The 15052-nt window shown below is 37.9% G+C and overlaps 1 protein-coding gene and 1 long non-coding RNA gene across 3 annotated transcripts in view; both read left to right on the top strand.

Annotated features, from left to right (window-relative positions):
• Window positions 1–9903, top strand: part of LOC140257410 (uncharacterized) — a 74288-nt gene extending 64385 nt beyond the window's left edge. Inside the window, exons 5-8 of the long non-coding RNA XR_011905009.1 lie at window positions 6547–6701; window positions 6968–7118; window positions 7867–8052; window positions 8489–9903. This is a non-coding gene — a long non-coding RNA (uncharacterized lncRNA). The remainder of the gene's footprint in view (window positions 1–6546; window positions 6702–6967; window positions 7119–7866; window positions 8053–8488) is intronic.
• A 2326-nt stretch (window positions 9904–12229) lies between these two features.
• The window catches only part of ESRP2 (epithelial splicing regulatory protein 2), a 48424-nt gene continuing 45601 nt past the window's right edge, over window positions 12230–15052 (top strand). For both annotated transcript variants that reach the window (XM_072346404.1, XM_072346402.1), the window contains exon 1: window positions 12230–13110. The gene's annotated coding sequence lies outside the window, so the exon portion shown is untranslated. The remainder of the gene's footprint in view (window positions 13111–15052) is intronic.

The raw sequence follows: 15052 nt of genomic DNA, 5'->3' as shown, positions 1-15052 counted from the left end.
ACCCCGAGATCGCTGCTTGTTCTTCTATTCAGCGTTCTTAAGGATTTTTTTAACAACAGCTTTGGTAGAATTACAAGCAGTCACTTTTTCCAATTTGAATTTGGGTGTGAGCTCTAGTTTGGAGAACAAACCTTTCTGACAATGTTGGATCAATCTTTTAATGAAAGTGGCAGCTTTGTAGAAAAAGGGAAAACCGAGACTTTTCTTGCTTGTAGTCATCAAACATTCCTGATTCGCTATGAAGGAAGAGCATCAATCCAGGTGTTGCTGCCAAATTGCAGTACAATCATTACATATTCTACCAAAATTTTCCCCTGTAATTTCAGTGAGTCAAGGTGTGCTCTGTGCTTTCTGTTGTAAGATGTCTGTTACTGGTTCCCTTCCTTCATGCAGCTCTCTATATATTCATACATTTCAGGGGCGACAGTGCTTCAGTGCAGCAGATCTTGCTTATGCCTTGTGATTGCTCTGTGAAGCTTCTGTGCCTGGACTGTAGAAATGAAAAGCAATGGAAAGGTGAGCTCATGCAGTTATGGAAAAAGTAGCACAAGAGTAGAAGCCTGTAAGATATCATCGCATGTAATAGTATTTGGTATTCAGTAGTATGAAAGTGTTCTGTAATCCAAAAATGACAAGATATTAGAAATACAATCAAGGGCAGTGCACACCTGATAACTAACAGCTAATACACAGAGACCATAACTTACAGGAGACTGACCATCAAAAATCACTTCCAACAAGTTTTGACTAGTGAACTCTCTGGCTACAGAGGGGGAGATAATAAAGGAAATCTGGATATCTCAGTCTCACTTCCACTACCCGAGGGCTTGCCTACTGATGCATCACACAGCATCAGCTGTGTTATATAGCTGGTGTGATTCACAGTTCTTAAACAGAGCAAAGATCATGGAATTTACTAGGTAAAACCATAGTATCTGTTTTGCCACAAATCCTTTTGGTCCACTCTGATGATCAGCATTTGTTCTCCTATGAAGGTCTAGTCTGAGTTCAGGCTTTGACTCTGGATTGTGGAGCTGTTCTCTCCCTCATCATACAAACTTTGTAGCTACTTTCTCATAACATGTTGCTGATGAGGAAAGCTGCAACCCTGGACAGCATTATAGAAAAGAAATATTTTCAGTGTTCCTGAATTCTAGGATTATAAATAAGCAGCATTTTTAAGGCAGTTTATGTCCTTTGCCTTCTTGTTCCCACTTCTTTCATATGCTTGCTTCACTAAAGAAATGCTCTTAATATTTGGGTGTGTTATATCTGAGCATTTTCCAATATAGTACATTCCTGACCCACTTGCGATGTTTGATCTGTGTTTGTAGCTCATGTGGCACTCTTAGTGTAATCAGTTAGTCTAATCAGTTGTCTTTCACAGCAGATTGGCAGCAAGCATCAGTTTCACAGTACAGATTTAGCCTTAATTCCACAGCTATATTGGTGTAAGAGTCACAGTTTGGGGGGGTTTCTTCCTATTTATACCGGATTTTTGTATTTGAATTTACTGACTTTGTTTTAAACTAAGTGATATTCTTTTCTGAAGCAGAATTTGGAGGACAGAATTTTTCAATGTGGTGAACCATCAGCTGAGAGATTAACTAAGGAGAAAAAGTAAAATGTAAGATAAACTGATAGCAGACTATAGTTTCAGCTTTTGTGAAAGAATATACAGACTGGACTAGTGGGTGTTTTGAAAGGCAGTTTATATTACAGTCAGTTAAACTGCATAATAGGCTGAGAATAAATAGTTTCTTTCTTTTTACATCACAGACTTAACATGGAAGAATCTTAGAAGAAGATCAGGTCCAAATAAATAAATGTAATTCCAATTAACATAACAAAAAGCCTATTTACGTGTACACACAGCTGCTCTGTTAGTGTTCAGGATACTAAATCATCAACAGTAAGGCCACAAGGGTAGTTAAAAGTAACCCAGTTCTTACCCATTACAAAGGACCGAATATCACACTTGATTACACTAATCTTATTTTTCTCAAAAAGAAGTACAGATGAGAACTTCACGCTGGAAATCTAAAAGTTCTGTACTCACCAGCGTTGTCCAGAAAATCTAAATCAACTGGAAGCTTTTCTGCTATACAGCTTGGTTAAAACCCAGAGATTAGCTCAGATAAAGAATATTCAAGCTTGGAGATAGCTTTTATCAATGCAGGGAGTAGCAGTGCCTTCTTATCAAATGGCCTTGTCTTTGATTACCATGTCATCAACTACCTGGATACCCGGAGGGCTTGTTCCCCTGCCAGCAGTACAGGAAATAGTTCTGTACCTGGGCCAGTGAAGGGAAAAAGTAAAGGAATCTGTCTTACCGTCTGTAGTGAGAAAAGAGGGAAATAAGACGGGAAGTAGAGATGCACTTAGATGCAGTTCTGCTTTACGAAGCTCAAAGGTAAACTGAGTTATCCCTGTAGGAGTAGCATGGAATATATGCAGTTTTTTAATGTAGATAGCTGAGAAGTCAGAAACTACGCTTCTAACTTCATTCTATTCAGTATGTTATTCAGTGCTTTGTTGTTCACTATAATATTGGTCAGATACACTTTCACTTTAAAAAAGGCCACGAAATATTACCAATTAACTCCTAATAGCATGAAATTAGGTGTAGGCAACTGGGGCTTATCATTCCTAGTCAGCATGCTTGATTTGATCTTCAGGACACACCTTAAACCTCCTTCTGTTCACCTAGTGTCTGCTAAAGACTCAAAAGGTAGTCGAGCTAGATGGGTGATTCTGGTGTCTCTAATTCCTTGCTTCTCTATGAAAAATGGCAGAAAATCTACAGGGATTTGCATAGTGCGTGAGTTTTTCAGTAAGCAATTGCTGTATTTGCTAGAGTGTTTTAAGGTCACAAGCTGTAGGGGTTTGCATTTGTGGATGGAATAGGAACCTCTAGAAGAATTTCTCATTAGAACATCTTTGAAATCTTACATCTGTTGTTTCTATGTGAAACTTGAAGAATGAACGGTCCAAGACAAATATTGCTGTAAGAAACATCCCCATACATAGTGCAACTGGGACAAATCAGGCACCCTGGCTTTGTATTGTGGCTACTGCTTCTTCTTTTCTTTGATTGTATTTTTAAGTCGTTACCAACATGTGAATGTCTCAGAGGAAGATTAACTCCTGTGGCACAGAGCTCGGTGCTATTGGTTTATCTTTTTCTTTTCTTTCTTCATCCTTGTCCATAGGCCACTATGTAGTTAAGAGCATCCGGGCAAAGCACCGTACAAGATACGAGCAGAAATGCTGCTGCTGCTGCACGTGAAGATACAGCCTTTGGTAACTTCTGTGGTGAACCGCTAGAGGCTGCTAAACAAACGTAGCCTGTAGCCTCACCCCGTGAGGATGCTGGATGAGATTAGGGGTACAGCTGAAATAAAAAAACATTCGTAGAGCAGTTGCTTGAAAGACGACACATTCCTCCTGGTAGAGACAGTGAGGAGTTGGTGGAATAGAAACAAGGAAAGTAGAGACTTCCTTTTCTGATTTCTGGGTCATTTCCTTTGCTGGTTATTGGCTTTAACAGCTTAAGACAAGATCTTGCTTACTAACACTATTACTGTTGGATATAGACGCCACTCAGCTCAATTAGATGGCTTGTGGAGGTGTGGGGGAGAAGTATGCAGAGAAACAAACTGAACTCCTGCAAAAATCAGGGGTTTTCATCCATATCCATCCTTCTGAATAACTGCATGTGTATATACAAATATATATGATATATTAAAAAATAAAGGCACATGGAAGAAAGGATTCCAAGGGATTCTCCTTGATTCTCGTGTCCTCACATTTCTGCCATCCAGCACAGTTTCTTATTAAGGTCAGATGAGAAAGAGAACTGTTTTTCTGTTCGCTGGAACTTTCTCTTCAGTGAATGTATCAATTGAATATTTCATTTTGATGTTAAGGTCATTTAAGGAATAACTCTAAATATGAATCCTTGAACTTAAAAAAACTTGATTGAAGAACTTTCATGCTTATAACAAATTCTACACAATGTAGATGTCATGAGTTACCAGAATGGTCTGTGCAGTGGGAGTGAATTGCATTTACCAGAATCTAGTTACAGATTCAAAGGAAGAAGAGCAAAGAAAGTATCAGAGGCAAGTGTGGGTTCTGAAGTGGCCTCCCAAAATGCTAGTCATCTGAATCCTGAAATCCTCAATTTAGTGTTGTGGAACTGAAACGGCAGTGAAGTCAGAAGCCGACTAGTAGCCCAGTGTCGATTCATCTGAGGTGTTAAATGTTGCATCAGTTAAGCAAAAACAGTTGAGAAAGAAGCTGTTTCCTGGGGATTAACGGGTGATGGGGAAGGCTCAATAGCCCGAGGCTGCTTTTGTTTTTAGAAGGTGGGATGGGGAAGAAAAGAATCTGGCTGCATGGCATTTATACAAAAGCGAAGCTGGCTGATAGGATCAGGATGTTCCTAAAATGACTGCTCCAGTTGTCAGATAGGATTCTTTTCTCAAAAATCGGAATCATCTCATAGCAGATTAAAATTGTCCTTAAAGCAACAGTTTAAAGGGTTTGTCTACACACAGTGCTATAAATAAATAAATCTGTTTGGAAGTACCTAGGGAGAGCACACAAAGTGCATATACTTGTATTCTGATGTGTTGGAAAGACCATTTCACCAGCCATTTCATCTGTCTGTTAGTTTTCACTCTAAAAGGTTTGAAAATGTAAAATTCCATAAGTAATTTGAAAGACTACCCAGAGGCTAAAATGGTTGCTGTGGGTATTTAGAATAACACTGCTGCGTAACTAAGAAAGCATGACGCATTCACTAACAGAGAGCTAGCTGCTTACTGCTTAATCTCACTGTATTGCTTTGTCTCCTTCTGTGTGTACTTCTATGAAGTAAATGTTCTATCTTTAGACCAGCAAGGAGGCATGGTCTGTACTGAACTGATGAGAACGTGTACCTTAATATTCTAGGTATAAAATCTTAGTCTGTTCCTTGTCACATCTCAAACTAACATACTTGTTTTGAAGGACCCTATTAGGGCACAGTTCCATAATCACTCTTCTTGGTAGCAGTGTTTCCAAATGCAGCTCTGCTAAACCCAACTTGTCCCTCAAAAAAGACAGGATGTGAAACTGAAACATAACGTAGCTAAAGGATAGTTTTGGGGGTCAAGGCCATCTTAAGCAGTTTTATACTGCTGGTTAGAAACACACACATGCAAATATATATATATATATATTGGTGCAGTAAGTAATGTGAGGGATGTTGTATTGTGGCTTTGGACAATTTTATGGTTTGATTCCTCTCTTGACTGTGCCCTTCCTTGTATGTAGGCTTTGGCAATAACCCTGTAGAACAAAGTCATGTTAGTGACTAAAAGGTGTTTTAGTGGTGATTTAACAAGTTGTATTGGCTCAGCCTGCGTCTGACCACAACCACAGCATGTATAAAGCAATGAGAAATATGAAGCTGGGAAAGAGTGGGAAAATAAGAAGGGCCTCCCACTTCTGGCGGCAAGCTGTCAAACCAGCTTAGCTGTAATATTTAGCTTCAAGAAAAGTTTTGCTTTAAAAGAAAAATGTGAAACTGAAGGTTTCCTAAAGAGAATTAAAGTTCAGAATTCAAGTCAAACTTGCAGATGATTACGTGAGCCTGTTTTTATACCTCCTCAAACCATTCAGGCTTCAGATTTAGGTGTGACTTCTCCCTTAATGTTTGTTTCCTTCAGTAATATTGTGCAATGAAGTAATACTTAGATGTAAATACCCTCAGCCAAGTTTGCAGTAATCTTACCACGCACACTAAGTGGCAGAGCAATGTATCAGTATAAGAAACTGCTAAGGTAGTAATAAACCTCAGCTCAGCATTTTCTTGGCAGTGCTGCATACTTAATTTACTATCCCTGATAACCTTTTTGTTTCCTGTCGTATGGAGTTTCCAGCAGAAGGGATCATGTCAGTACTCTCTAGCACTGTATGGCCAGAATTATCCGAGATGTCATAAAACACCTTTGTATGCTGTTGAAAGCTAACCAGATGATGACTGAAATAAATTGGATTGCATTTACCTGCCCTGGTCTGAGGACCATGATAGCTAGAAACTCTGATGAGTAAATGGGATGTGTTTTATGGCTGACAAAACTGTTCAAAGTAATCTGTAGCAGGTCTGGAAACCTCTTCCTTACTTTAAGGCTGAACAGATCTTTGAAATGCCTTTGCCTGGCCAGATGTTAGTATATATTCTGTAGATAGTCTGTATTAACTAGAAACAATTCACACTGTGAAAAATGATTGGCTGTAGATCACGTGAGAGCTGAATTAAGTCATTAATTGTGTTCACTTTCTAGAGCATAGCTTGATTACCCTGATTATTAGAAAACATTCAAGCAGAGGATGACACATCATTCAGCTATAGGGGTTAATGTACTAATGATAAAAGGTGAACTGAGCAAACAAATTGACATTTCAGTTTACCATATGTGATAAAGTTTCTATTAACAAACACTAATGATGACGATTGTTCCTATGGGCTGTAAATTTTCCTCTTTCCTTTTTCAGAACTACGGCTGGAGACAAAAGACTCAGCCTTTCTCTAACAAGTTGAAATGCTCCTTATTGAGACAATCCGTTCAGCAGAGCATCTGCAGCAGGAGTACATTTGTCCTCTTGGATTGAGTGTATTGTGGATTCACTGTATAAGAACATTTTCAAAGGTGACTTTCAAAGTTCTGGGTGGGCTATAAGCAAAAATGCATGCTTACAAATGGGAAAAGAATATCCACAGCCTCCTCAAGGTTTCTGTGTATCACCTCAATGTTATGAAAGTCTCGTATCTGATTCCCACCTGTCAATATTACATGTATATAAACATTCATATTTTATATTTAAAATTGGATATGTCTATTATCTTGTGGTTTTCTTTGTAGTGCATATGAAGTGTGAGACTCATTACTGTTTAAACGTCTCCTATATTTTTCAGATACAGCTACTTATTTTGAAACACGTCTTCAGAGAAAAAAAAGTAAATCCAGAGAACATACAGATGTCTTATCATTGGGTAGAATTCATCTTCACAAGACATTAAGGAGAATTATCAGAATAAAGTTGAACAAAGCAAGAGAAACAGAAGGGTAAGGATGTGCGACAGTTGATCAGAGATTTCTTCCATTATTCTTTGTAAAACCAACAAAGCCAAGAATATTTTCATGTTGTTATTCTCTGAAGGCTGACTTTGCTAATCTGAATAGGGTATGATTAGCCCAATGGTACAACAGAAGTAGTCTAGGTGCAACTTAATGTTACATTTTTCTATTTCATACAAATTAATATAAATTCTTAATTAAATAGGAGACCATGGGAGGAGTTCCATAATTAGGTCTTGGTTCAGATGACAGCACCTACCATTTGATTGAAATGTGAGACTAACTGCAGAGCACTGGTGCAGGATACTATGCCACCACCATCTGCCAGTGCATTTCTTTTAAGATGTTCACAGTTTCATGGCGGAACACAAATGCATCATGACATTATGTCCACTTAAAGGTCTCGCTCTCTAATTTCAACTTTTTAGAGCATAGCTCTTCCTAAGCCAATATATAGTCATGTAGAGGTTGAAAGACAGTTCCATTAGCACAGTTCTGCACCTGGGCAATGGACAAAGGACATGATGTTTTGAGTTCTTCAAAATGAAATTCACTATTATGAATAACCCTCATATCTGTGTTCATTGCATGTCTTACCATGGCAAAATAAAATGCACGTGCTACAGCAGAAGCAATGCTCCTGATCCATTCTCAGATGGATCCGGTGTCCAGTAACTATAATATAGCTAATGTATTTAAAAATAATGGAATCCTTTGTTGCTTTACATTTCAACAGAAATGCACCCTTGCACTATTGAAGACTGTGATACGGAATCTTTTTTCTGCCAACTTCTATTGAGTTTGCTTAGCAGGAAGTAGTAGATGGACCCCAACACATGAGAATAGCTATGTGCAGAATGCTGCCATCAAAACTGACATCGGTCACATCACTCAAGCTTCTACTTGAGCAACAGTTTCAGTGGTAAGAAATACTTGGTCTTTTCTAGGACTGTGAAGTGTATCTCATCCAGGATCTGTGCATGTCCTGGGGAAAATTCAGCCATGATCCAGGAGCAGATATTTTGAGCTCCCAGATCCTCACAGGGAATTCTTCTGTTCCCCTGCTGTTGTATCAAGAATAGCAAAGTGGCCATTCTTGGCTATGACTGTGGCAATGCTGGGCATGTATGCATGTATGCACACATGGGGAGGAGAAATGAGAGAAAAAGGAAGATAATGAAAATATATATGTCCATTCTACACAGTGCTATTTAGGTCATAATCAACATATAAAAATAAATATTCGTTTAATTCTAAATCTCACGCGATGCTGAAAATTCAGTAATGTAGCTCAAACTGTTCTTGAATATTCCTTACTGTACTGATATGAATTCCTTTCTATTTTTTATATTTTTTAGGTACAACATTGTGTTGAGTATGTAGCAATAGCTCAGTCTAAGAGGAAAACAAGGACTACATCAGGAGCAACTATTGCATAAGAATAGTCATATCAGAGTGATGCTTCTTAACATAAAAGTATTGCTGATAGGAAAGGAGGAAATGTTTCCTGAAGGTGCATTCTGAATGGAAGGAGTGTTTGTTTCCTAGGCAAACATTATGGGGGAAAAAAAAAACCATAACCAAGAACACTCCTACGTACTGCTGGTAGAAAAATCATGTTCAAATAAAGTAAGTAAATATTAAATATATAATGACACTGTAGCAGGTGTGAATTTCATTCCATCAAGACAGTGTTTCATGGAGTGTCACCTTCCTTCATTGGAGTGGAGTGACAGGTTGTACTATGTGTCCTAAACAGTGCATTTAATATGTATTCAATTTATACTTGTCATTTTATTTTCACTATTATTGTGGGAAACTGTGGTATGTACAGACTTGTGATCATTGTGTTGCTGTATGCTGAGTTTACATTCTGCATTTTCAGGTGCTTGAGAGAAAGTGTAGAAAAAATAGAAACTAAAGGAAGTTTTTTAGGAAGCCAGAAAGGCTAAAAGGGGACAGATAATGGGTCTGCCTTTCCCTCAGACTGTGGGGGAGCACAAAGGTAAGGAATGAAGAAGGATATATAAGCAAAGCTCCATGTGTATGATCATGTACTGTATGTAGTATGGGCATGATAGCGATGGGTTAACAGTTACACTTGATCTCAGACGTCTTTTCTAACCTATGATTCTAAGATGTCTTCGATCAACTTGCAATCTAAATGCTAACATTATGTTGTTGAAATTTTTGCTCTAGGAAATAGATTAGAAAATAGAACTTTTACATTTTTCCTTCTTTAGAATTCAAGGTTGATGCCATTGAAGTGTTTGAAATTGACTTTAATTAGCTTTGCATGTCTTTTTTATCCTTTCTCTCTTAGCTGTAGAAGATACAGATCCCCAAACTTCATATATAAAGCACAGTCTTAGAATTTACTGTCTCACTCAGTGATGCAGTTTTAAGGTTTTTTTCCTAAACATCCCTTGCTTCAGTATTCCTCATCCATTGCGTAAGCCATCATGCACAAAGCTAAGCAAATGCCACTGTTGAGATGTGACAAGCTTCCAATCTAGCTTTGATTGCAGTGTGGAAAGAAATGAACAATGGAAAGTAAATCTGATAATAAATAACAGCACATGACAATGAATGTTTGTTGCCAAGAATTAGAAACCTGTGGGTCTGACTTATAGAACTGTTGCCTTAATTATCCCTTTCCCTGAAACAGGTTTAATGTTTTTGTAGACTGTATAATCCTGCCTGCTTAATTTGTGTTACAAGTCCATTAAGATTCTATTAAGAAAGGGATGTCTTCTATTCTACTTGAGAGCACAAAAAAAAAAAAACCACCACTTTTCTGCCTTATGCAGCATATTGCCCATACAACAATGAAGAAATTGCTCCATGACTGTGTATACAGTGATTTGTAAATCCCTTTGAGCCCAGTCTTGAGAAAGACTGCTAATCCCAGAGTATTGCTTCATATGACATCTTTGCAGGGCTGTAGACTACATATCTCCACCCCCAATTGCCTGGGCTGATTGCATACTGGGGCTTTGGTTGCTACTACAGATAAACTGCACAAATAAATGAAACTGGCTGTTACTTTATATTCACTAATTTTGTTCCAGTCTATGTATGTTTACAACCTCTTCTCTGCCAATTCTCAGTAGTACATTGTGACTATATGGGGGTAGAGAATGATGTTGTTTTCAAGCAATTAACGTCCCAGGATGCTCAGCATGTCTATACTGCTTTTAGGCCTGTGGAACCAAATGGTAACTCAAAGTGCAAATCTTTTCCTATTACTTTTGAGCCTCTATCATGGTAATGTATAATGCAGGTTTAATCCTAATAGTAGCAAGAGAATAATCATAGTAATGGTGTAATTTTTAATTTTCTGGTGCTGTCTGTAAATATTTTCCTGTTTTAAGGAATTATGAAGGAATTTTGCATGATAATACTGTTGATTTTCTGTTGTTTCTTTTACCTGTTGTGATTTTGAAATACTTTATGCCCATGAACTGGATGATAGTGATTGTATTCTCACAGAATACGATTGCTTTCATGTATTCTACCTTACTGCTGTGCTAATAACTACCGTATAAGTCATCATTACTATCCACCCAAGCATTTGCAGCTACTGTCATCTGTAGCATGTTACCAGAACTCTAAGAAATAATGATCTGATGTCCCAGTCTTTTATATGTAATTATTCTTTTCTTTACTGTTGCACAGACTCTACTGCTAGCCTATTTCCAGTATACAGTGTCAATAAAATGAAAGATGGTTTTATATCCTCAGTCAAAGGGAAGGTTAAAGGAAGAATCTGTGAAACAACTGGGGTGATTCATCGTCATCATTTACGCAACTTTAGGCAGCCTAAGTTTCAGCAGAAAGTTTTGTGCTTTGATTTTTGTGGTTCTGAATATATATTTTAAAAATTATGTCTTTACAATGTAACAAAAAATCCTTAGCTTCATTTAAGTACTAAACATCAGTCAGAACGAGCACATATTTTGATATAATTCAAATTGCAGGTGAACCAGAAAAAGGAGGATGTAAGTAAACTAGCAATAATACCACAAAGTACTGAGAGGAGGAGGGTTGTTTCCGTGTAATGAACCCTCATCCTGTCTGTTGGAACCCTCATCCTGTCAGTCTACCATTACTGTAATGCAGACTACATATTGCCCAGAAGGACTTGAGAGGAACCCACCATTTGTTTTCTTCCAGTCACAAAGCAGCCACCAGCAGAAGAGCTGGATTCAGACTGATGAAAGGGTAGGAAACATATTATCAATATCCTAAGTACAAATTTATTTGAAAAAATACATCTCTCAGCAAACACTTCCCCAAAACCTTATGTGAACTATTTTATAAGAGCACACAGGTGACATGCAATGGCTTTGCCAGCTAGCCAAGACCTTAAGATGTAGTCATTCATGCTCTTTTCCTTCCAATTATCTCTTTGGCATGTATGAGACTGCTCTTAAGGCTGTTCTGTGCAGGAAGTGCTGAGTATGTTCATAAAGGTGTGGCTTAGCTCCCTAGCAATTCCATGGTAACAGGGGTGTAGTAAACTAGCCTTAAGTAAAACAAACAAGCTTTGTGGAAATCAAAAGCTGAGAATGCAAGCTGTCTCTTTGATTAAAGCAGCTAATCTTTGATTGTAGGTGGTGAGCTCCACCTTATTTCCCTGCATCCAGCAGATTCACAGGGGTTGGATGCATTATGTCTTTCAGTGCTCTCAGTGCTAGTGCAAAGGAATGTTTTGAAAAGTCAGTTTTTGCAAGATGTGAGAAAACAAGGTTAAATTTATATAGTCACAAAAATGTGATTTCAGGGAGAAGCCTTGTATCATTTACTAAAATTCTCATCCTATACAGAACAGCTCATCTGAAAGTGAGAGGTACAGAGCAGAACACAGTACTAAACAGAATCTACACCTTTCTCATGTTTGTCTTCCCAGGGAATAAAGTTGAAGAGCATAAACTTAAATTGCACTGGTGAGGCAGGTTGCTAGTGCTTTCATCTGCTGGCAAGAATTTAAAGATGGTTTTGCCTCCGACAAAATTTGACACCGCAAAAACATGCTTTTTCCTACCGTAGATACATCATCAGACATGGGTTCCTATCCACATAGAAAGTAATCCAAAGATCTGAAGAGACCAGATCTGATCTTCACAGTCTTACAATTTATGTCTGTCCTAAGTAGGTGTAAAGTGCTACCCAACATGACTCACTGTAACAGATTACAGTGATAGCCAGTCTGTCTGCCTTTAGTGACAGCTGCAGGTGTTCAGTAGTTACTGGCCACACAAAGACTTCATGTGCCTTAAGGTCATGGATTCATAATACTCTAATACATTAGTACCCTCCATATTTTCCTGTTCCCATGAGTCACTTCTTTTTGCCAGGATAACTATGTGTGGGACCAACCTCTGAACCAAATGAGGGAATGGATTCATCTTAAAGAATATGCATCCAAACTGAGTTTGTGTGTTGTTTCAAACAGAACAGAACAGTTAAAACCAGTTTTAAATGAATTGTATACAGCTTTCTGAGTCAGGATTGCTATTTCAAAGTCAGTTCAGGGTGCAGCCCCACAGATAGTAGCTCTGAAAGATGGGGGGGGACAGCAAAGGTGGGATTAGAATGAATAACTGAGGATGGATGAACAAGGCATGCCTGAAACTGGGATTTATCTCAGACATCTTTTATGACAAAACCCACAGCTTTAGGGCACAGTTTGTCACGTATTATGGCAGACCAGTCAGCTCCTATTTCTGCTTCTTTAGTGCAGGTATATTTTTTTGTTTTTTGTTTTTTGTTTTTTTTTTATAGTGCATATAAGGATTTAATCTATCTGGGAAAAACAAACAAACAAGCAAAAAAACAAGCAACAAAAAAAATCAAACAGAAACAGAGGAGAGGCCAAAACCAGCTGGTAGACCGTGGACAAGGAGATGGGCCTTGTCAGTCTCCCCACTCACATAAGGTAAAGCACTGGACAATGGGAAGCAGCAGCTGAATGATGGTAAGTCCAAGTGATATCCCAGACATCTACTTATCCTAGAGTATTATCAGTACATTGACTCTACTGACTGCATAGCCACTCCCAGGTTGTGCCAGGCAATTTTCTCTTCTGAGTGCCCGAGGGCTCTTTCCCTTTTCCTTACCACCATACAATTATGTATAAAAAAGACAAAATCTTAATGCATTATAACTGTGTCACACTGCTCTTGGAGTAGTTACTTGAGAAAACCAAAGAAAGACTGAACACAAAGTGATATTTCCTGTCAAACAAGGGTGTGCCACATTAACAGAGGGCAGTGGAAAGGAGGTGTGGTAGTACTGGCACTTATAAAACAGCTCTGTCAGAGCAGTTTATCACAACTCCAACAAAGTGGGAAGAGAAAGGGCAGAACTCATTTCACCTGCATGCCATGTGCTTACTTATTATCTATGTTTATAAAGCAATTCTGTGCTTATTAAGTGATAAAATGGACTGACTTGCATCGGATGACATCTTAAATTAAAAATTTCTACAGTACGCAAAAGGGAAGAACATATTTAGTGCTGTTGTTTACATATGAATGCGTGGTATGTTGTCTATATATTCCTGAATACATTTGCATACTGCAGTATGTGTAATTGACAATGCTTCTTCTCAGAAATTCACATCACTTTAATGGCAATTCGATATATTAAGGCCACTGCTATCTTACTTCCATCATTTATTTCACTGCGCAATAAAATCTGTGATCAAGACAAAGGAACAATGGTATTTGCTTATCCGTACTCAGAGGTTAAAATGAACGGATGATTTGTTAAATGGAAGCAATAACATTTATTTGAGTGACAATCTGATGACTATATCTCGTAAGTATATAATACAACTCAGTATTAACTAGGGTCATCCATGCAAGCAATTGCATCTAAAGGTACTGTAGAAGAAAGTGGGATACATGCAAAAACTGTCGTTGTCTTACTAAGTTATAAATGATAGAGTAGAAGTAAAATGACATGTTAATTCTGCTACTCTGTTAATAACTAGTCAGAGAAGTCTAAGACTGTGTGCTTTCAATACAAGACAGTCAAAACCAAAATACAAAAGTTGTGTAAGAGACTTGATTTCCTGGAAAAGATTGTTCCATTCTTGAGGATGGATGTGATAGGATGCAGAGCATGCTTGAAATCCCTGTGTCCCATGTGGTAATTGGTGATGAAGTTGACTGGAACAAAATAATCCTAATGAAGATGAAAGATCAAGAAGCCACTAAATGACAGCTGGCCTATGGTGTCTAGTTTGGATGCACATAGCTGTATTCATCAGTATATTATACAAAATTCATCAGTGAATTACCCTTAAAGCTTAAGTGATTCATCAGCTGTTTAAGTTTTGCTTAAGTTTTGCATTTATGTTTTACTTCTGTTTATTCTTTGGTGAGAAAAAGATGTGCATTAGCATATCTTCGTGTGGAATAAGTTTAATTAAATTATAATGAAGAAACAGATATCAGAGCAGCTGAGTCGAATGGGAATTAAACATTATAGGAACACACCCTCATTTTTATCGGTGTTTTAAGTCAACTGAGGGCTTGTGGTACAATTAAAAAAAAGCCAAAGCTATACATGTTACTGTTCTCTGCCAAGGTTCTCTTATGAGGCTGGTATCAAGTTGTCAGTAAAGCCTGAGAAAATGTAACTTGTATTAAGTCATCATCAGTTGTGCAATTTGGTCTCGTTTTTCAGTGAGCATTTGAACTTACAGTGTAAAGTCTTTTGAGTTCACTTGATGAATTCTTTCATCTCCGCTTTCTTGCAGAATTGATTATCACCTCTGAGTATGTGAGAGCAGTGTATAGCACGATGTTCTGATGTGGATAGTAACATCTACATTTCATATGCTGTCATATTGTGTTTTATGTTTGCATGCAAGGTAATTGGAGTTGAAAAGCCTTGTTTCCAATAGCTTT

The sequence above is a fragment of the Excalfactoria chinensis genome, chromosome 11 (assembly GCF_039878825.1).
Source record: "Excalfactoria chinensis isolate bCotChi1 chromosome 11, bCotChi1.hap2, whole genome shotgun sequence".
In the NCBI taxonomy this organism is placed as follows: domain Eukaryota; kingdom Metazoa; phylum Chordata; class Aves; order Galliformes; family Phasianidae; genus Excalfactoria; species Excalfactoria chinensis.
Note: the sequence above shows the minus strand (reverse complement) of the source record. Positions and strands in the feature narration are given on the sequence as shown.